A 24771-nucleotide genomic window follows, 5' to 3' on the forward strand; every position below is an offset into this window, starting at 1 on the left:
TCAAATGAGACTCTTCACCTCAATCCTTAAATCTGGTGATCAAAATAATACAGATCATTCCATATCTTTTCTACTGGTTGTTTCTCACTAGGTTTTGAATAGTCTTATTCTTTGTGGTGTATTTTAATGCAAACACTCTGAATGGATTATCACTAATAAGTTGTCTCCTTTGGGGGATGTCAGGTCATCTCATCTACACTTTTTAAAAATGCTAGTGTTGTCATTCTCTTCTGAGAAGCTATTTTGTTTATGGTAGATAAAAAAGAATCTGATCTATTGCATTGAAAATTAACTTGAAATAATGATTTGATTGATACAGAGACTACAAGGTAACATTTAGTTAAATTTGACAATGGGTTATTTTAACCACAATAAGTGAAACATATTTAAGAATGAGACAAAATTAATTTAATTGAATATAGATACCATAGACTTAAAATCCTGTGCAACTAGAGTGTCAGTAAATTTGAATCTAATAGCCACTGAGATAAGCGAAATGGCTACAGTAATCCTGGATATTTTATTAGACAAAATAGTGACTTAAGTGCTTTAAACACTATCTAACACAATCTGCCTTGTGTGTTCTTGCATTTCTGTATTAAAAGTCCATGAATTCCCCTAGGACACATCTTTTTCACTTCCTAGGCAGCTTGATGTCAAGCATAAATCATGTGTATGAATAACATGGGCCATGTGTTCCAACCTTCTTGCATTATCTTCATAAAATTGAAAAAGAGTGGGAAAAAATAGATCCCCTTCACTATTTGAATGACTTGACAAAACAGAAGATACCTATGCATACTATTGTTTATTTCCTTTATTCATTAAAATTTCTAAGAATAGTTATGTTTAGATATTTCTTAACTTTGAGATGGAGTTGTTTCTGTTGCCACAAAAATCTTAAATTAAAATACAACAACCAGGTAATCTTATGCATATGGAAATTAATCATTAACCAAAACATTTATTCTCAAAAAAAAATAACAGTATACTATTTTCCAATATCATTAAATCCTGCTTGAAAGGACATATTTATAAAGATTAATCATACATCCAGATTCATGAGGGCTATAGGATCCAAAATAAGTTGAACTCCAATAGAGTTATACCAAAATACATTATAATTAAATTGACAACCATCAAAGACAAAGAAAGAATTGTAAGAACAGCAAGAGAAACGAGAAAAGTTACATAAGAGGGATTCCCCACAGATACACACACACCCATAAGACTATCAGCAGATTTTTCAACAGGAACTTTTCAGGCTAGGATAGAATGATATTACATATTCAAAATATTGAAAGAATATAACTGTCAAACAAGAATTCTATACCCAGCAAAGTTGTTCTTCAGAGCCAAAAGAGGGATAAAACTGTCCCAAACAAGCAAAAGCTGAGGGAGTTCATACCATCTTTATTTATTTTTTTTTTAAGATTTTGTTTTTTAAATTTATTGGACAGACAGAGATCACAAGCAGGCAGAGAGGGAGGCAGAGAGAGAGGGGGAAGCAGGCTCCCTGCTGAGCAGAGAGCCCAATGTGGGGCTCCATCCCAGGACCTTGGGGTCATGACCTGAGCCCATGGCAGAGGCTTTAACCCACTGAGCCACTCAGGTGTCGCTCATTACCAACTTTAAAAGAGTGTTAAAGGGCAGTTTTTTCAGTGGAAGTGAATACTAATTAACATCACAAAAACATAAAAAGGTCACGTAAATTTCATTGGTAATAGTAAATATGTAGTCATAGATTCTGCGATATGGTTATAGTGGTGCATATTTCATTTACAACTTACTTGAAAATGTAAAAAAAAAAAAAAAAAGAAAAAAAAAGGAAGAATGTAGTAAAAATACCATCACCAATTGCAATAATCTGTGATTAGTTCACAATATAAAAAAACTTGTGAGTTGAAATAACAATAGACTAAAATATAAAGAGGAGAAGTAAAAGAATGAAATTTATAAAGTCTATTGAAGTCATCAGTTTCAAATAGGGTGTTATAAGTTTAAGATATTTTATATAACCCTCATACACAGGGAAAATCCTGTAGTAATTACAAAAGAGAATGCAATAAGGAAGTCAAAGTGTACTAAGACTTCAAAACCAAAAAAGATAGTAGAATAAGAAACAAGGAAGAAAAGATCTACAAAGCAACCAGAAATAGTTTACAAAATATAATATGTAAGTTCTTACCTTAATAATTGCTTTAAACATAAATGAATTAGGCTCTCAGCTCCTCCTCCTTTGACAGATAGCCACCACCCTTCTTATGTATTGCCGGCCAGGTCCCTGAGACACAATGAAGGTCAGAGTAAATGGATTTGACCATACTGGGTACCTGGTTGACAGAGCTGCTTTTAACTCTGGCAAGAGGATATTGTTGCCATCAATGACCCCTTCACTGGCTTTGGTCTACATGGTCTAGTATGATTTTACCCATGACAAATTCAATGGCATAGTCAAGGGTGAAAATGGAAAAACTTGTCATCAGTGGAGAGTCCATCTCCATCTTCGAGAGCAAGATCCCACCAATATCAATGTTGAACAGTGTTGGTGCTGAATATATTGCGGAGTCCACTGGTGTCTTCATTACCATGGAGAAAGCTGGGGCTCACGTGAAGGATGGAGTTGAAGTAGGTCATCATCTCTGCCCTTTTCTGCTGATGCCTCCATCTTTGCACTGGACATGAGCCATGAGAGTTATGATAGATAACTCCCTCAATATTGGATATTCACATATAAAAGAATTAAATTGGACTCATATCTTATACCACTCAAAATTGATTAAAAATTCAAATGTAATATCTGAAATCATAAAACACCTAAAAGAAAGCATAGGAATAAAGCTCCTTGGCATAGGTCTTAGTAATAATTTTCTTTTCTTTAATATGACACCTGAATCATAAGCAACAAAATAAAAAATAAACAAGTGAGACTACATCAAACTAAAAAACTTCTGCACAGGAGAAGAAACCATCAACAAAGTGAAAAGACAACCTATGGAATGGAAAAAAAATTGCGACCATATATCTGATATGAGGTTAATATCCAAAACATATAAAGAGCTTATATAATTCAATAGCAAAAACAAACAAACAACTCAATTAAAAAATGAGAAAGGGACCTGAATACACATTTCTCCAAAGAAGATATATGAAAGACCAACAGGTCCCCAAATGATAAAGAAGTGCTCAACATCACTAGTCATTAGGGAGATACAAACTAAAACCTCAGTGAGATATCTCCTCATACCTTTTAGAATGTTCACCATCAAAAAGATAAAAGATAACAGATGCTGGCATAGATGTTGAGAAAAAGGAACCTTGTGCAGTACTGGTGGGAATGTTAATCCCTGCAAAAAGGTTGTGGTATATTTATACAATAGAATAATTCAGCCATAAAAAATGAAGACATCTTAACATTTGCAACAATACAAATGGAACATGAAGGCATTATGCTGAGTGAAATAAGTCGGACAGAGAAAGACAAATACTGTGTGATCCCACTTATATGTGGAATCTTAAATACAAACCCAAAGTCACAAGAAGAAGAGATCAGATTTGTGGTTATCAGAGGTGGAATGCGTAGGTGGGGCAGGGTGTGGGAAGAAGGTAGTCAAAAGGTACAAACTTCCAGTTAGAAGATCAATAAACACTAGCGATAACGTGCTATGTGATGACTCCAGCTAGCACTATTGTAGGAATTATAGAAAAACTGCTAAGAGAGTAGATCCTGAGAGTTCTCATCACAAGGAAAATTTTTTCCTTTCTTATTCTCTTTTCTTTTCATTGTAGCTATATGAGAAGATGGATGTTAGCTGAACCTATTGTAATCATTTCACGATATATGTAAATCAAACTATCATGCCATATTCCTTGAGCTTATATAGTCATGTATGTCAATCATTCCCCAAACTGGAAAAAAAAAGATTGATTATACAGAATTGCAACTATTTATTTTAAAACAGTAGAAGAAAAGGGAAACTGAAATTTCCTTCATTATGATTGCAATTATGTAAGAGTGGAGAAAAATGACTGAAAGGAAGGATATCAAAACACAAACCATGATTATTTAGATTCGCAAAATAAAAGTATTTTTCTTTCATACTATTATTTCTTACCAAATTTTTCTGCGATTGGCAGTATTGTTTGATAGAGAGATATATGTAAAATTTTTTGTTTAATAGTTTTAGTTCTTTGGTTGCCTCTTTTTTCCACTTTCAATTTCTTCTCAGTGCAACACTTTTTCCTTTGTTTTGATCCTTTTGCTTTTGTGAGCAATGGATCTTTCCTTCCTTCCTTCCTTCCTTCTTTCCTTTCCTTCATTTTGCTTCTCAGAATTTTTTCTGAATCTTCACTCATGTCATTGTGCTTTGTCTTCCCTGCTTGCTCCTTTGATGCTTTTGCCAGGGACTGATTGTTTGTTTCATCTTTGCACTGGATGATGGCTCAGCCAGTTTGCACCCATAATCAACTTGCTATCTCTTTTTCCTGACCCTTCAGACTCCTCTATTTCCAAAGATAGAATGTTAAATTAATAGCAAACAAATAGCTTGTTAATGATGTAATTTATCATCTTCTAATCTGCCCTCTCAAAGATCTCTTGCAACAATAGAAATTCTGTTGACTCTATAGCCCCTGTGGGATTACCTTCCTTGCACATACCCCAGAGGGTACTGGCCAGCTTGTTTTGTCTCTAGAGAGTAGTAAAATTAATATATATTCTTTTCCTTTTCCTCCCCTTCTCCTACTTTCTATTTTGCTTCCTCTTTCTCCTTCACTCTCTTGAGTACTGCTGTCAGCCCCATCATCTCACCCTTCTTGGGGTGGTGAGTTGTCCAAAAGTTTGAAGATTGTGATAAGTAGCTGAGCATGAGGCTAAGGGAACCCTTTGACCAAAAAGCCAAATAATGAACGCTGTGTTTGGAATGTGGTCTTTCCAAAGCAGACAGGCCTGGGCCTAATTCCCAGCTATGGGACCTTGGTAGACAACCAAACGTCTCTCAACCTTGATCATTGCTTATTTTCAAATAGGGACAATCGTGTTCTCATGAGCTGCTGTGGGCATCAAGTGAAAGATAAATGCTCTGTAAGCTCTAAGGTACTCCCCAGTCTTGACTTCTGCCTTCTGATTCATACCTACCCCGTCTTTCTTCAACACACCACCCACTCTCTTTGCTGCCAAACCCAGTGATCCACCTCCTGCCCTGAAGAGTATGAGACTACCTGAAAATGCCAGGCGCTTTTTAGTGTTGGGCTTGTCTGGAATATCATCAATGCTCTTTCAACCTGGCAACATTTTCCTCATCCTTCACATTTCAATGGCAATTTTGGCATCTTTAAAATCCTTCCTCTACTTCTCTCCCAATCTCACTCTACCACAGCTGTGTTAGAGGTCCCTTCTGGGTCTCCCTCCTGCCCTTAGTATTTTCTCTGTGATTCTTCTCCCATGATTCTTTACCTGTTTCATCAGTTCGCTGAGCTGTGAATTCTTTGAAGGCAGAGTCTTTGTCTCTTATCTCGATACCCCAGTGTCTAATTAAGTATCTGATGTGCTGTAAACATTCTATAAACACTGGACAAGTGAAAAATGAATGGATGCCAATAAAATTATTTGCAACAAAAGATTATTTAATCTTATCTTTGAATTGCATTAAATTGAAATACAGAAAGATAAAAATAAATAAAAAAATAAATAAATACCCCTCCACATGGGTATTATTGCACATTTGCAAAGAGGCGGCTGATTCTACAGTCAACATAAAGAGTGTCGTACTGTGTATAGGTCTTTCTTGTCCTGAGAAACTATCCCACTGGTGCCCTGCAAGGAAAGAGCATGGCTTTCAGAGACACCATTGAGTTTGGTGATACAGGAGGTAAAATTAAATAAATAATAAATAAATAAATAGTAAATAAAATTAGATAAATGTTAAATAATATGAATTGTATGTAATTCTGAAAAAGAGCAATATGACTAGAAAAGAGTAAACCTACAGAAAGGAAGCCTAGATAATTACTGCTCACACCCAGACAGTTCCTTGCTTCGGATTCATATTGAGCTAAGGCTATATGAATTAGAGACAGCTGTATAATCCAAGTGTCGTGCAGCATACAGAATCAGATTGAGTGCTTGAGTGTCTGCACCCTAGGAAATTGATTTGACGACTATGTCAATTACTTCTGGCACCAAGCTTTCTGTGGGTTGCATTACAACTGCTCTTTTGGTCAGCTGTGACTGCTTCCCCATCCACGCCTATTGTTTTAGATTTATTTACTGCACCGGCAATCATAAATCATGGACTTTTTTCTATACCATCTGGAAACTCTGGTGTCATTGTTTGGGTCACTTTTGATTACTCGCTCTTATTCTCAGCTACCGTTAAAGCTGATGTATCTTGAATTATGAAAGACTTCCGCCACAAGCTGACCTATTTGTGAGCAACCTTTCAGCATCTACATATGTTTATTTTATCCAACACATTGCCTGGTAGAAGAAAAAGTGTATTCTCTAACCCTCTAGGGAATTACTCCTTTGCCTGTGATACTGAATTTTTAAAGCTCACAATTTGCCTATTTGCTTCTTAACCAGCTGTACATTTCCATCATTCTCACAAGGTTAGATTTAGCAGAATGACCATCACTTCCCCTTAGTGCCGAGAGTATGATTTTCCCAATATTCTCACCCCATCTCAGTCCCGACTAAAACATTCCATTTTGAGCCTCAAATCAGAGTGAAGGCTGTTGGTTTTGTTTTGTTTTGTTTTTGCAAATAGTCCTTGAACAGTGAGACAAACACACTTTTAATCTCTACCCTGGTGTATCCCACTATTCTAAAAACTGAGCTTCACTGTTATCATACTTTCCTGACAAGCTCACCAGAAAACATCTTAGCTGTGTTCTTTTTCCAACCAAATGATGCTGATGTCTACCTGTATCGACAGTGTCAGCAGATTACTTTCATTTTACGCAGATGGTTCACTGGCAATCCAGATCACATCTGAAACTGTGCTATCAGGCAATTTTTATCCAGAGAAGCAATTTAAATATTGGAATTTTGTTGAATTTCCCAGGCCACAGCTGCTTGCATCTGACATCTGCTTCAATTTTTGAGCAGCCAGTTTTTTTTTTCTTTTTTCTTTTTCTTTTACTTTCTTTTTTTTTTTTTTTTTTAAATTTCCTGGCAATCTCAAGGTTGAGTTTTGTAGGGCTGTGTTCTTATCTACTTAGTCCTCATCAAGTATCCCTTTCTAAGTAGTGTAATAATCCACATCACACCATGTGCTATCAAATCCCTCTTTCTAACTCATTTCTAACATCAAACACCACTGTAAGTGTGATTAGGAGAATATCCATTTTCCTACAACTTTTCTCCATACAAGAAACTGCATTAACTATCATTTTCTGGAGTCATTAACAAATTAAAAGAGAGACAAATGAAGAAGTACTGTTAAAATTTTCTTAAATAAATAAATCAATATTCATGAGTTTTCAATAGATATAGGAATACTACATGATTTTTCATTCTTCCAGTATCCTAGGGAGGCTCTAGATATAAGAGGGGTTTGTTTTCTTTCAAGACAAAGCCCGACTGAATGTGGTCTAATTAACTTTACATCTTGATATACCCAAACTGCCATTTCACATTCTTGACAGTATTGTCTACCTGCATAATGTCAAGTCACGTCATATCTGATCACTTTCTGCTATGTTAGATATGCAATGCTCCAATAAGACATGATATGATCAAGGCAACATGGTCGATATTTGAACAATTTGTATCCTGTTTGTTGCTTTACCTCCACCCTTTCAAAATGGGGAATGACACAACCAATGTGTCAAGCAGTAGATCTGAGGTTTGAAGTGGTAGGATATTTCAGCCATTGCTTGTTTCTGAATGATTTTTAATCTACCTGTAAGGCCCAAAGATGCAGAGTGTTAGCTGTTAACATACTGTCATATTTCCAGATCATCTAAGTAAAAGACTTTGCAAGAAACCAGAGAATAATATTACAAGAGCACCTGTGATTTGCTATCTAAAAGAAGTTATAAAAAGCACACCATTTTCTCTTTGTTGTTAAAAGGTTGAATATTAGTGTGTTGTGCTTTTACTTTTAAAGAAAAATATAATAAAGGATGTTGTTGGCAAGGCGTGATATTACTTTAGACGTGCGCCTGCTATGTTTTCATCTCCCCTTTACTTCCTGCCTATTTACACAGCTAAAGAGAAGGATGATGAAAACTTAAACTGACTGGTGGTGTTTTTGGTCAAGAAGCTCCAGAAAGAGGGAATTCCTTGATCTGTTCCTTTGCACATTTGCAATTCTTTTCATGGGGTTTTTCAGGGCAAGGTAATCAGAGTATCTGCATTTAAGAATTCCATATTTAACAGGTCTTTAAATAGATCAAGGTGCAAAGAAGAAAATGCAACACAAGGTTGCTATTCCAGTAATAAGACTGTATTTTAGATTTTTCATAATCAAAAAAAAAAAAAAAGTGTGGAAAACCAAGAAGATGAAGTGGTAGTATAGAATTCTGAAGATGAAAACAGGATGTTGACATCAGAATGTCTGCAGTAATTTCTCCGGTCTATTAATAATAATCGTTGCTGTTGAGCAGAAACCAATGCTAAGCAAAAGAAAAATATTTTTCTGAAAGAGAGAAGACTCTGAAAGCAAAACTTCTCTTGTTTGTCTTATTTTGTTTCAAGCTCACCAGAATAAAGGGAAAACAATTTTGATTATTGATGGTCCTCAAAGAAACAACAGTGAGTGAAAAAGTGAAGCTAGTGAGTCAGAGAGACATCAAAGAAACACATATTATAATGCTGTTTAACCTTTTATTAAGATTGCTATTGTATGGCAATGCATAAAACAGTGGATATTGGGCTCATTACATCAATACTATCTTGGCACTTTTTGAGGTCACACAAGTCATCTTTTATTCATGTTGTCACTGGGAATGGAAGTTATGCTAATAGAGCTAGGTCAGGCACACCGAGGCATAAGGAGAGGTTGAACATAAATCCCAGGCAGCAGGCTCATCAACAGTCAGGACTACAGCAAGGAAGCTGCACTGAACAAGGGCAGAAGGGCCCACTTTGAAATCTTTGTCCTCTGTCCCTCAGATGACCAAATGGCAGGCAAATCCCATGTGACCTATTCATTCACCCTCCCATTCATTCATTCATTTATGTCCACTAACAAAACAAAAATGGCAAAGTGGAAACAAGCGTTCTCATGTCAACTCTTTCCAAAATAAGGTAGGTCTATTCCATTTATACAGTTTTATAAGCCTTATTTTTGCCAGATTTGTGTTCAGAGAAATGTGAAAACCATGAAACATTATCATATAGGTTTTTTTAAATTCATATTAAAATTTTTCATTATTTTGTTCTCTTTTCAGTTCTTCCTTTCAGATCAGCAATTTCTAACATCTCAGAACACAAAGCTTGACTCATTTTGTCTATGACCCATTTTTCATGATCTTGTGTGGTGATAAATGACTGAGATATCATTCAAAAAGGAGACATTTCAATGGGTTTGTAAGGGTATTATTTTCTTTCAGGCTATAGGCTATGCTTAAAAGAACACATTATCTATAATAAGCCAATATTTTTAAAGAGTTTTAAAAAATAAATTTTTAAATTATTTTAAAAATAAAACAATTATCCTCTAAAAAAGATTACCATAAATAGATACTCTTAAAATGTATACAAACTGTGATTTGCTATGTCTCACTAAACATAAACAACAACATTGTGTCACCATGCATGCTTGTTACATGTGATTATAGTTAACTGATTGGGTTAAAATGTGTCCTTTTCATTGATAGATTTTTACACATTCAGAAACAATCAAATCTTTTTTTTTCCCTAATTTGCAACGTAAAGATTTAATAATTTAGTTTTAAAAGACATTTTAAACAGAATACCTGGTCCTTTAAAATATTCTACCCACCAATATATACTAATAATATGTGATGTGAATTTATGTTAGAATTGATGGCAAACTTCAATGTATATATTGCTCTTATCATTTATCGTGTCAATAGGTATGGAATGTATATGGTAGCAAAAGCTGATAAGGACAAAACCAAGCATGTCAACAACAGTGTTAAAACCAATGTGCTTAATTAAAAAAGTGAAGTCAATTAAAATTAAAATAACAGTGCAGCATGTACAAATGCTGGAATAATCATTAGGCCTTGCTGAATAATGGAAGAGTATAGAATTTTTTTAATGGAACAGCAGGGGTGATACATTACACAAAGCAACAATCTACAACAATATGACAATCGAATTACTTCAGCCCCATTAGGCAGGTGCAGAGGAATAATTAACATGAATTTTTCCAATGAAAAGAAAAAAAAACTTATTTTCCTCTAGTAACACTAAAGTTTACACCCCTACTCACCCTGCACTAAAAACGATAACCCATGAGAGCAAAACCTATGATTTTTAAAAATTAGGGTTTAATAGGGTGATTTCTGTTTATTCCCCCATATAAATTGAGTAGTATAAGAAAATATATCTATGTGGCTCTTGTGGTATACTGCTAACTTTTAAAATGTACTTTGTCTGGATGCATTGCTTTTGGTTTTTAGGGCTTAAAAGACAAAATAATAAAGGATTTGCAATACTTTCTGACTGTCTAATCTAATTCACAGATAAAAGGCATCCCATAAAGCCCTAGGCAATATTTGTTATCTTATTTCCAGCTCAAATTCAAAACAAATTGTGACCTCCAGTTTAGAATGAAGAGAGAGTCTGTTCAGTAAAATGCCAATAGAAATGAAAGCAACTTCACATTTCTTCACGAAGGGCAAGGAGTTTAAGATATCTCTTCGCTACTTCCCAGACAAAAATATCATCCTGTTTTAAAACAGTTGTGATAAAAATCTTACTCTTTCATTTACTTCCAATGGGAACCATTTAATTTATACTGAGATAAATGGCTATGTACTTAAAGGACTTAAACTTTTCATTTCTTTCTTTACCATCAAGAAATTAAAAAATGAAAAGCCTTCATCTTCAGATGACCTTTTTAATTTAGATAGATCTGAATCCACTGATAAATGTGGAGGCTTTCATATGAAGGGTGGCTTAGTTTGGGAAGATAATTATTTGCCCTCAGAGGAGATCTTTTATCTTTTAGGCTTGAAGTACTTTACTACTGAGGTCTCATTAATCCCTACTTAGCTTATAAGGAAGTTCTACCTTCCTCATTTTGAAAAAAAGAGTCACCAAATTGTTTAAGACTCAGTTGGTACAAAGGTTCTCCTGAAGGTCATCTATAGAATCAATGGAAGAAACAGAAGAGAATCACTGATGCTAGCTAGTACTGCAAAATTCTGTCATTGGGAGGGTAGAGATGTCACTTAAGTCAATGGGAGGGTGGGCATGGCTGACAACATGAAATGGAAATCACTGCTTTGTGGTAACCATCACTTTGCAATTCCATCATATCATGGACCTCTACAAGAGGTAGAACTGTTGAAGTAGAAAAGACAAAACTCTGTGAATTTTATTTTGTGCCTCCCCCACTTCATTTTTCTAGGAGAAGCAAAGAATCTCACAGGAAATCTTCAATTCCCAGTTATTATCAATTTCTCAATTATCCAAAATCAGAGGCTTGAATTGGTATAACATCAAGGGATTTTATACATAACAAAGTTTTAGCCTTAATGTGAGAAATGCAATCAAGTATTTTCCCCTGTGGTCTGGAACTGAAAGTACAGAGGCTTTTGGTCAAAATATTTCTTTCTTCATATCCTAGCATACAACTCAGCAAATGTCAGAATAAAAGTTTTCAGGAAGCTTAAAATGATAATTTATGAAAGGGCCATTGCATAAGTGAAATAGAATATTATTTTTTAAAAAAGATCATCTTTATTGGTAACAGGTCAAGAAGAATGCAGGGGGTTAGACATACAGACAAGTAACATACAACTAGTATCTCCTAGTGGCGTCTGGTTTGACCTGGTAGAGGAAGAAGAAACACACAGAATCCAGTTGCTTAAAGTCATAAAACTGAATGTCTGAGAAATAAGTGGAAAGACAGGTTAATAAGAAATAGCCACACTGTGGCCTTTGCTATGGATATGTTGATGGTTTGAAGAACTGGAATTCTAATCCATGCGTGTGCCCTAAAGAAACCTGGAAGTTTCTCTCTTACTAATTCTTTACGGCTTTTGAGAAGGTAATGTTAATATTATATTATTCAAAAAACATCAAGTAGATATAAACAGAGATGCTTCTATGACCAACCAACTTCCTTACAATGTGATAGAGTCAAACTTAAACCAGAAACTAAGAGACACCTTCCCAAAGATTCAAATATTGCCCACTTTTTGGGGGGCAATCTTAGTTTTTATTAAAACTTCAATGCTCATATATAAAAAAAAAACTTCAATGTTCAGTGTAAATTTAATGGTACTTAGGTCAACTAATCATCAACAAAGCAGGAAAGAATACCCCATGCAAAATAGGCAATCTCTTTGTTTCAGGATTTCTTTTCCTTTAGAACCCACTGTTCTTGGTCACACTGCTTTGAAGAATGAAGAGGTAGACCTGAGGAAGGGTGGTGGGTAATAAAGGAAAGTTTATTGGGTGGTAGTACAAAGCTCCCAAAGAGGGAGGGGACCTGAGAGGGTTGACCTTGGTGTTTCTAAGTGTAGGGCTTTTTATAACAATGTTGCCAGGCTGTCTTAATCTGATTTAATGCTCCATAGACCTGACACCCAACCAGCCTTTTTTCTACACACTCATCTACCTATCAGATAGTTCTTCACATGGGAAAGGGTGGAGGCCTCCTTCCAGGGGAGTGCAGAAACTTTTTTCCTTTTAAGGGTAGTTTCCTCTTAGGATAGGGGCCCCTTGCCCCTACCTGCCTTTCTGCTTACTGTCCTCCATTATCTTCAACAAATGGTTTTGGGGAAACTGGACAACAACATGCAGAAGAATAAAACTGGACCATTTTCTGACACTATGCACAAAAATAAATTCAAAATGGATGAAAGACCTAAATGTGAGATAGTTAACCATCAAAATCCTAGAGGAGAACACAAACAACAACCCCTTTGACCTCAGCTGTAAAAACTTCTTACTGGACATGTCTCTGGAGGCAAGGGAAAGGAAGGGAAACATGAACTATTGGGAGTTCATCAAGAAAAAAACTTCTGCACAGAGAAGGAAACAATCAACAAAACAAAAGACAGCCTATTGATTGGGGAAAGATATTTGCAAATGATTTATCTGATAAAGGGTTAATATCCAAAATCTATAAAGCATTTGTCAAACTCAACCCTTCCCAAACAAATAATCTAGTTAAGAAATGGGCAAAAAACATAAATAGACACTTTTCCAAAAATGACATCCAGATGGCTAAAGACACGTGAAAAGATGCTCAAAATCACTCATCATGGAACTACAAATCAAAACCATGATGAGGTACCACTTTATACCTGTCAGAATGGTTAAAATTACCAACACAAAATACAACAGGTGTTGGCAAGGATGTGGAGAAAGGGGAGTCCTCTTGTGCTGTTGGTGGGAATGCACACTGGTGCAGCCACTCTGGAGAATAGCATGGAGGTTCCTCAAAAAGTTAAAAACAAAATTACCCTACAATCCAACAATTGCACTACTAGGTATTTATCCAAACGATACAAAAATACAGATTCAAAGAGGTAAATGTACTTGATGTTTATAGGAGCACTATTGACAATAGTCAAACTATAGAAGGAGCTCAGATGTCCTGTGACTGATTAATTAATAATGAAGATTGGGAGATATATATAAATATATATAATGGAATATTACTAACCTATGAAAAAGAATGAACTCTTGGCATTCTTAATGATGTGGATGGAGCTAGAGTGTACTATGCTAAGTGAAAAAAGAGAAAAACAAATACCATACCATGATATCACTCATATGTAGAATTTAATAAGTAAATCAGATGAACATATGGGAAGGGGGGAAAGGAAACAAATCATAAAAGACTCTTACTGATAGAGAATAAACAGAGGGTTGATGGAATGAAGCACGTGGGGGATGGGCTAGATGGGGGATGGTATTAAAGAAGGCACTTGTTATGATGAGCTCTGAGTATTGTATGTAAGCAATGAATCACTGAGTTCTATTCCTGAAACCAAAATAGCATTGTATGTTAAGTAACTAAATTTAAAAAAATAATAAAATAAAGAAATATGGTACTTACAGCCAAAAATTAAATCATGTTTGCATACGATCAAATTGATGTATATTTGAAATATAAAAATCTCTGATTGACACTGTGATTTTTTTCATATTATCTAAAATCTTAACACAGTCACTATATGTGAATATGCAAGAAAGAAATGTTCATTTGATGAAGGGGAAAGTTTAAAGAAAAAGGAGTCAGAACATATTGGAGATATTTGTAAAAAAGGCATCAACTCAATGGGACATTTATCTGTTGAAATTAGTGTACTTTTTATTTTTTCCCTCAGGGGGAAAGGCATAGATGTGACAGTGGCAGATCCCATCACTAACTTCAGGGGTCGTTCAACTCGATACAAACTGGAACCAGAATGGTAGGACCTTGATCACAAACAGGACTTGTGTTTCAATTTTTGCCCCAGCATCTTTTCCAAACTAAAGCATTTAGTCCTCATTAAAAAGCTGTAGAGAAGGAAATAATACTGTCCTTATTTTACAGATGAGAAATGAATACTAAATAATGTGTTGAAGGTGTATAGAATAAGTATATAATAAAGCTGGATTTTCTAGCCAATAAATGATAGAGCTGGGATTTTAACTTATCTCTAGAGAGTATCTGAGTATAGAACTTATATTCTCAATTCAGTATATATAATGCTTCCTACAGATAGAGAAACCATCTTATTTTCCAAAGACCCTTGTTTAAACAAACATTCTGATTTTGGCATTTGTTATAATGAGGTCCCATAAGGAGTTCTCTCCCACAGTGTCTACCATACATCTTTGTGGGCTTCCTAATCCCTCCCATACTCCTTGATGTTGGATTAGTATTGAAAAATACCCACGATGTTTTCATAGCAAATCCTCAGGTTCACCATAATAATTTCTATTGTGAAGCAGGAGTTTGGCAACTGATTGACAATGACACATAGAAGTTGATTTCCAAACTCTCTTTTGTGGGCAGTGCCTCAGTATTCATAATAATCAGGGCCTTCTGCATCCAGAAATAGATATGCACTTCCAGAGGAATGGTGAGGTGCTTGTGTCAGTGGATTAATTGAGAAAGACCCTGTCTTAATAAGATACACAATAGAAAGGCTGCAACGGTTGCACAAATTACTAATGCCCTCGTTGTCAGAATAGACATTATTTTTGCTATTCGGATTTGCTTTATAGACTAGAATGCAAGAATCTGTATCCAGGTCATAGGGAATGAGACTCTGAAAAACAAACTTTAAAAGACTGCCACACACACACACACACACACACACACGCATGTACACACACTTTAGGTACTGGGGATTCAGGAAGAACTACTTTTTATCAGTGTTCAGGAGTAGAACACAAGGTGAAGAAAGGAATTCTGTCCACCCTGAAAGGTTGTGGTGAGGAACAGAACGCTGAGGACCCTCAAACTTCATGAATGGCAAACACATCTGGGCTCTCAGCAGGGACAGCCCGACTTCCTTGCTGCAACTGCAGCAGCCCTTCTGTGTACACTCCAGAAGCAGAATAATTCTGTGTCTTTAGTGGGATCCTGGGGCATTCACCGCGTAGGAAGCAATGTTAACCATTTTGACACAACTGGAGTTCAAGCCCTGGGTGGTGGACCCTAGCAAAGAAGCAGAGTTGGAGAGCATTCCCAGAGACTCCCCAGAACATAGCCTCAACAGGGTTCCTTAGCAAGGAGCTGGACTAGAAGAAGAGGGAAACCACTGATGCTCAATGTCAGTCCCTGGCATGGAACCAGTTCTTGACAAAGTTCTGACTTGACTCCTGAAAATGTGAAATTTACCAAGAGAGTGAGTTGGGAGTTTTTTGGGGGTTTGTTTGTTTTGTTTTGTTTTAAGTTTATTTATTTATTTGACAGTGAGAGAGGGAACACAAGCAGGTGGAGTGGGAGAGGGAAAAGCAGGCTTCCTGCTCAGCAGAGAGGCCCATGTGGGGCTTGGTCCTAGGACCCTGGGATCATGACCAGAGCTGAAGACAGACACTTAATGACTGAGCCACTCAGGTGCCCCAAGAGTGAGTTTTTTTATAGAGCAAAGTCAATACATTTCAAGGTCTCCTTCTGCTTCAGATTCTCTTTCTTACTTTTTTTGCTAATTAATTTTTTTAAGTTCATAAAATGTTAATGATTACAGTTAGTAGGATATTTCACCTTTTTTTTTTTTAAGATTTTATTTTTTATTTGTCAGAGAGAGAGCGAGCGAGAGCGAGCACAGGCAGACAGAGTGGAAGGCAGAGTCAGAGGGAGAAGCAGGCTCCCTGCGGAGCAAGGAGCCCGATGTGGGACTCGATCCCAGGACGCTGGGATCATGACCTGAGCCGAAGGCAGCTGCTTAACCTACTGAGCCACCCAGGCGTCCCGGATATTTCACTTTTTAATAAACTTTTACGGGGACAGTTTTAAAAATCTTAACCATATAATACTTGCTCCTTTCAAAAAACACACCAAATATGATTCTACTATTTTAATAAATATAAGATTTTGGTATTTTAATAAAAACTAAATATTAATAGGTAGATGTCAGATGCTTTTCTTAACATTAACTAAATTTCTACTTAAAATATTTTCAGATTTTTCACAAACATATTCTGCTTATTATTAATTTTTTTAAGATTTTATTTATCTGAGAGAAAGTGAGCGAGAGAGAGAGAGAGAGAGAGAGCGCGTGCATAATGGGGGGAGGGGCAGAGGAGAGGGAAAAGCAGACTCCCCACTGAGCAGGGAGCCCCAGGCAGTGCTCAATCCAGGACCTCCCCCAAGATCGGGACCTGAGCTGAAGGCAGACACTTAACTCACTGAGCCTGCTGAGGGGGGAGGGGGAGGGGGAGGGGGCTCTGTTTATTTTTAAATGATTCATTTCAACAACAGTCAATCAGAACTCTTACTGGAATATTTCAGAGCCAATTATCTAGCAATAAGTTACTTATGTATGTAATTTAGTAATTTTTCTTTTTTTTTTTTTAAGATTTACTTATTCATTTGAGAGAAAGAGAAAGAGCAGGCAGACAGAGCGGCAGAGGAAGGAGACAAGCAGACTCCCCTGCTAAGGCCGGAAGCTTGCAGCATTGCGGCTCTATCCTAGAACCCCAATATCATGACCTGAGCCAAAATCAAGAGTCGGATGCTCAACCAACTGAGACACCCATGAGCTTCAGTAACTTTTCTTTAAAAATGAAAACAAATACTCATAATTCCTCTAATATAAATTACATAAATTAATATAATTTCACCTTGCCAAAATATCAGCTTGTACCTTACCTAGAAAGTGCATATTTTTCAAGAATAAAATTTGAATTAGGCACTGAGAACAGAAAAGGCCATGAAATATGGTATTCTATGATTTTTTTTCCTGAAGATCAACACATTCTCAAGTAGAAACAAATTCCTACCTTTAGATTAACTACTCACTGATACAGATTAGATATAATTTTTTTTAAAGATTTTATTTATATTTGTCAGAGAGAGAGAGGGAGAGAGAGCGAGCACAGGCAGACAGAATGGCAGGTAGAGGCAGAGGGAGAAGCAGGCTCCCTGCTGAGCAAGGAGCCCGATGTGGGACTCAATCCCAGGACGCTGGGATCATGACCTGAGTCTAAGGCAGCTGCTTAACCAACTGAGCCACCCAGGAGTCTCTAGATTAGATATAATTTTTAATAGGTTTTAAAGGCATAGTCCCCAAGAGAGATTCTTTGAAAATGCATGAAGATAATGCAACCATTTTGTCTATCTCTCGGTAAGTCCATTCTTTTTCACAATATGTTTAGATTTCAACTCATTGATATTTTAAAAATATATTTTTGGTATTACCCTTGAAACATTTTGTTTTCTTGAATGTATTCTGTTCTTCATTATTACTTGTCTTTCTCTAAAACTTATTATTTTTTCATTGTTGCCTGCTAGTTTATCATAAGTAGATAGAATTGCATAAATTGGAAATTAAGGGTTTAGATGTGTTTCTTGATTTTTACCTCCTTGAATATTTTCTCTATGAACCCACGTATTCTTCTATGGTTAGCATCAAAATTTCTGTATTACAACAAAGGAAACTTGAAATAATGATGAGACATAGGTATACAGAAACTTAATAATTCATTTTTAATCTTCTATTTTTGGTTTTTCCTCAACTCTTACAGGATGTGGAAGGAAAAGCAATCTTTGTAGTGACAAAGCTGACCAATGTACCCTTGGGGAAGAGATTCGTTTTCTTCAATACTGAAAAAGGCAGATTTTGACACTTTAACTATAGGTGTAAAATTTATAATTAACCTCTAGAAATGAGCTTTAATCTCTGATCAGGGAGAATGAGATACACTGTACAATATTGACTATGGAAGAACTATATATACCAACACATTCATCCTCTTTTTAATTTGATATTTAAATCAAGAGGGATTTAAGCAATATGTAAAGGCTAATTACTTAGAGCTGCAAATGTATAAGTCAATAAGGACAGAGAGTAGTTTTCACTTTTAGCCTAAAAATACAAATAAATCCTTTTTGCTAATCCAGACTTTAAAAAAAAAACCTTTGTGTAGTTCTTCAAAACTATATTTGAAAGTTAACACAGTTCAGGAGAAAAATATACTGTAAATTAACCATAGAATTCAGAATATTGTGGAAAGATTATTTCATTCAGATCAGATTTATTTTAATTCAAATTGATATTTGGAATTCTTATTTACACTGAAAATATATCCCAATGAATGTATAGTTTGAATGCTTGAGAAAATCTTCTTATAATATCGCCAACACTGAACTACCAGGTTCAGTGGATTTCAATTGGAAATAAAAAAACTGTAGAAATATATATACATATATATTTTATATATCTTTATGAATATATATATTATATCTCATATATCTTATATATCTATATATAATATAGATATATCACATATATCATATATATATATATATCCAAACAAAACAAATAGCAATGCATTGAAAAGCTGATGTCACATGAGCAAATGGAAATTCAAGGATGGTTCAGTCTTCATTTTTTGGATTTAGCCTATTTATTTTTCTAGTTCATTTTTTATAGTAGTTTACTATTTCTAATAACTTGGTATATATTCTCTGAGTATTAGTATTTATATAAATGAAATTAGATAAATATTTATCTATTATATATGAACAGCTCATTCCTAAGAGAAAAAAAATCGGTTTGTTTAATAAATTCAAAACAATGATAACCTTCTCTAAGAATAAGAACATGAGAATAATGCAACAATGGGAAAACACTTTTTACTCACTAGGTTAGGAAAAATTTTAAAAAAGGACAATATCAATTGCTCATAAGGATTCATGGAAGCAGTTTTATCATGCACCGATGATCAGAATGTGAATTGCTACACCTTTCCCAAGAATTTAGACAATTCTTATTAAAATGTATAAATGCACATGTCCAGTCCAATAAAAACTTGAAAATTAAAATTTAAACAGCACTTTACAAAGTGGAAGTCTATCAAATAAACTTGTGAAAAAGTGCTGGGAATATAAATAAGAAAATCCCTTTAGAGAGTGATTTGACAGTATCTAGCAAAGATGAGTATGCACATACAATTTCATATTTATGTATATACCGGAGAAGTTTGAACCAAATCACCAAGGAAAGTGAGATGGTTAATTTTATGAGTCAACATGAGAGGGCCACAAGGTGCTCAGCTATTTAGTCAAACATTATTGTGGGTGTGTCTGTGAGTGTGTTTTTGTACGAGATTAATATTTAAACTGGTAGGTTGAGCAAAGCATAATATTCTTCCTCATGTCAGTGGCCCTTACCCAATCAGTTTAAGGAGTGAATAAAACAAAAAAGCTGACCTTTCTATAAGCAATGAGTGGAATTGGAGGGACTCTTTTGGCCTAACTGTACAAGCTTTGGCATCAGTCTTTTCTTGCATTTAGATGCAGACTGAAGGGTTTCAGATGGGAACATACACAATCAAATCTTCTGGTTTCCAGGCCTTGAGATTCTCAATGGAACTACACCCTTGGCTCTCCTGGGTCTCCACCTTGCTAACAAAAAATCTTGGAGCTGCTCAGCTTCCATAATTCCAGGAGCCAATTCTTTATAATAAATTTCTTTCTCTTTCTTCCTCTTCCCCTCCCATTGATAAGAGAGATGTGTATATACATCCTGTTGTGTAAATATAAATATAAAAATTATACATATAAAATATAAATATAAAAAATACAATAAATAAAAATATGCATTATTATATATAATATATATAACAAATATATATTATTCATAATATATATGTGTGTGTGTATAGTGCCAAACAGAGCCTGTATATGTCACACACACACACACACACACACACTCACAAAATTGTCTGTTTCCCTGGAGAACTCTCCCTAATACAGTAAACATTATAAGAAACTTTGTGCTTGGTACTTTCCAAGAAATTGGAAACAGCTTAAATGTCCATTAACAGAAGAATGGATATGCAAAATTGTGGAATCAGCCTACAAACCTATAGTGGAACACTATATACCCCTGAAAATGAAAGAACTAGAGATATAGTGTGAAAACACAACATTGAGTGAAATGAAAAAGTTGTGGAAGCCTACTTACCATAGCATTCATGTAAATTTTTATGTAAATTTTAACATATACAATTACCATATTATTTATGAAAACATATATATAGCATAAAAGTGAGAAAACATTCATGGAGGTTAAGAACACATTCAGGATAGGAGTTAACTCTGAAAAGGAAAAGGGGAAAAATGGAATCAGAGAATATCATCTGTATTCGTAATACACCCTAATCTTAAACTGCGTAGTCCAAGAGTGCACATTTTTGTTGATTATGTCACTTTTTAAAATATTTAACATATTTATTGTAACAAAGAAAATGGGGTCTATGTTACTGATACCATGCCAAAATACATGTTTAGAGCAAGACCTTTAGGTATTGCACACAAAACCACTGAAGGAATAATATCATACATTACATATTAAATTTCTAGCTGAGCTGAAATAAAGGAAAGAAATTTCCTTAGATCAGAAACAGGAGGAAGACAAGAACCCATGGGGAAAGGAGAGGCAGAAACAGTGTTTGCCTGGGGGGTGTCTGGTGATCCATATAGGTGAAACCAGACGCTGCGTGCAGAGGGCCAACGGATGGGTGGCAACATAGCTTGGGGTCTCTGCAGCGTGAGAGGGTGGACTGCCCATCACAGCATGAAAGGAAAATTCCTGAAGGGCAACACTCAGGGGAGAATCAAGAGAAAACTGTCCAACAGAGAATGAGAGTATGAATCACTCTCTGTACCAGGCTTGGCCAATAAAGAACAGGAAAAAAAAAGAGGGGGAAAAAATTCTTTGTGGTTTTCTAACCACAAATCTTGACTCATGAGGATTTGTGGTATGAATTCATAATAAGTGCAGGTCCCAATGACCATAATCCAGTGTTTTAAATAATGTTGCTTCAAGCTGTTTGTATTATAATGTCCTCTCTAGAGAAAAGCAATTTAAATAAAGACCTCAGATAACCCCTACAAAGAAAACTCCAAGTATTCCAAGTATTTAAAAGTCACTGAAACAGGTGAAAAAACAGGTGAACAAAACCCTCTTCCACAAGGGTCAAGAAAGAGCTCCTTGGGCCTTTGAGCTGATTTCCAGAGGGGTCAGGAGCACCTCCCCCACCCATATTCTCTAGAGATATCTGGCTTCCCCCAGGGGTTCATTAACAGGAGTCAAGAGGGAGGTCCCAAAACACACCCACCATTCCTGCCAGGGTCAGCCTGCTGGAGTGATATCTCCACAGTATGCCTTAAGTGCACTAGCACTCACCTGTCATCTCAAGTCATCTCCAGCATCTCAAGAAGTCCCAGATGCTCAGGCTCCCTGGTCCCCACTATAACCCCTATGAAGCTCTGTGCATGCCCTAAGCTGCCCTCTTTACCATCCTATTTCAATTCTGTACCTCTTGCAAAGCACGACCCATCATTAACAAAAAATGCTGTATCATTAACACTTCCTTGACCCTTCTCTCCAACAGAAATAATCTTGAGGATACTCCTTCCCCAGAGTCCTCTCATGTGGTTATTTTTGTTTGTTTTTCTCTCCTGAATCATCTTTGTACCCTAGAGGGAGTGAAGGTGCTCCCCTTACTCCTCATTGTTTCTTCTGAATTAGGATTTTTATCTCCTTAAATTTCATTTTATCAGACTATATACTTTATCTCTGTGTATATATATATATATATCTCCCAGTTTTTAAAAATGTTGCAATCAGAAGAGAACTTTCCCATATTGCCCACAGCCACATGCTCTCACCCAACTATACCTGCAAGGATAGATACTGTCCTTTTTTTTTTAAATTTAATTTAATTTTATGTTTTTCCAGTGTTTCAAAATTCATTGTTTATGCACCCCACCCAGTGCTCCATGCAATACATGCCCTCCTTAATACCTACCACCAGGCTCACCCAACCCCCCACCCCCTCCCCTCCAAAACCCTCAGTTTGTTTCTCAGAGTCCACAGTCTCTCATGGTTTGTCTCCCCCTCCAATTTCCCCCAACTCACTTCTAGGTGAACTAATCTTGCTTGTAGTTGAAGTTGCTCCCACCTCCTGTTACAAGAGAATACGAACTCCCTTCTCCTCTTGCCTATACAAAGACATTGCTCCTACAATTCTCCTCCCTCCTACCCCCACAGCTTCCTTTCCGCTCTTTCCCTATTTAGCATAACAAAGATGTTCTCCTTTATCCCATCTTAAAAATAAAACAAAAATTAACTTCTCTTGACTCCATTTTTCGTGCTAGACACTACTCCATTTCTCTGCCCTCTTTAGAGGAAAAAAATCTTCTAATGAGTTGTCTATTCTAGTTGTTTTCCTCTTCTTCAAACACACACACACACACAAAGACACACACACACACACATACACACCCATTTCTCTTTTATATCTATTTCAATCAGGTTGTCTTCAGCTATTCCATGCAAAATGCTCTTGTCAAGTCCCCAGTGAGAGCTGCATCATAAAATCTAATGAAAAATTGTTTTCTTTCTAAATACTGACATTTAATAGTTTTTCACTCTCTACTTTTAAGATATGTTCTCTGCACTTGGTCTAGGAAAAAATCTCAAAAGGAACAGGCCTCTAACTTTACTCTGAATCGTTTACCTCCCTCCCCACTATCTGCGCTCCAGACACATTCTTCTCTCCACCTGCTCTCCATCCTTCCAGTGGCTCAGACCCAAAATCTTGGAAGTATCTTTTATTCTTCTTGCTCTGTCAAAGCCTGTATCTGTTAGTCCACAAATACCAGAATTCAAAGATTTCTTACACTCCCAATGTCAGGCTACTATGAATTCTTACTTGAATTATTATAAGATTCCTAATGTGTCTTCCTGATTCCATCCCTATTCCTCAATTCCTCATTAGGTGACTATCTACAAGTCACCTGTAAGACATTTTTTTAAAAAAAAAACTTTGAGGGTTTGTTGTGTTTTCATTTTTTTAACATTTTTTTTATTTTTTAGAGAAAGAGAGAGGGCGAATGTGGGGAGAGGGACAGAGGAAGAAACAGAATCTTAAACAGGCTCCATGCCTAGCATGAAGACTGATACAGGGCTTGATCTCACAAGTCTGAGATCATGTCTGAGTTGAAGTCAAGAGTTGGATGCTTAACTGACTGAGCCATCCAGGCACCTCCAATAAACTGTTTTTAGAGCAGTTTTAGGTTCACAGCAATATTGATCAGGAGGTGCCGAGATTTGCCACCTACCTCCCACTGCCAAGCATGCATAGACTCTCCTATTATCAATACTGTCCACCAGAGTGGTTCATTTATTATAGCTGATGAACCTACTTTGGCACAACACTTTCCCCAAAGTCCATCATTTACATTAGAATTCACTCTTGGTTTTGCACATCCTATAGGTTTGGGCAAACTTATAATGACATGTATCCATGATACTATATTTAGTATCATACAGAGTATTTTTACTGCCCTGAAATCCTCTGTGCTACACCCATTCATCCGTCTCCCCACTACGTACAACTGCTGACAATCATTAATTTTTTTACCATCTCCATACTTCGCCTTTTCCAGAAAGTCATATAATTGAAATCATAGGCTATGTGCCCTTTCCAGATTGGTCTCTTTCAATTAGTAATATGCATTTAAGATTCTTCTATGTATTATCATAGCTTGAATAATATCTTTTGATGTTCACATCTTTTCATTAGTGCTGAATTATGTATTTGATTGTCTTGATGTACCATAGTATATTTATTTATTCACTTTTGGAATGACACTTTGGTTGGTTGTAAGACTTGGCAACTGTGAATTATGATTTGCTTTTCATTCTCTTGACCTTGTCTTTCATTGAGCAGAAATTTTGAATTTTATTGAAGATCAGCTTATTTATTCTTTCATGAATTCTGTCTCTGGTATTGTATCTATAAAGTCATCACCATATTCAAATTCATCTAGATTTTCTCTTAGGTTTTTTTCTATCACTTTTAGAGTTTTGCTTTTTACATATAGGTGTGTGATCCATTTTGAGTTGATCTTGTTGGAAGGTATAAGGTCCCTGTTTAAATTCATG

General features: G+C 35.9%; 1 pseudogene; it reads left to right on the top strand.

The window, feature by feature from the left end:
• The first annotated feature begins 2466 nt into the window (after nucleotides 1-2466).
• LOC116575516 overlaps nucleotides 2467-24771 on the top strand; it is a 131188-nt pseudogene continuing 108883 nt past the window's right edge.

The sequence above is a fragment of the Mustela erminea genome, chromosome 16, assembly GCF_009829155.1.
Source record: "Mustela erminea isolate mMusErm1 chromosome 16, mMusErm1.Pri, whole genome shotgun sequence".
Taxonomy (NCBI): domain Eukaryota; kingdom Metazoa; phylum Chordata; class Mammalia; order Carnivora; family Mustelidae; genus Mustela; species Mustela erminea.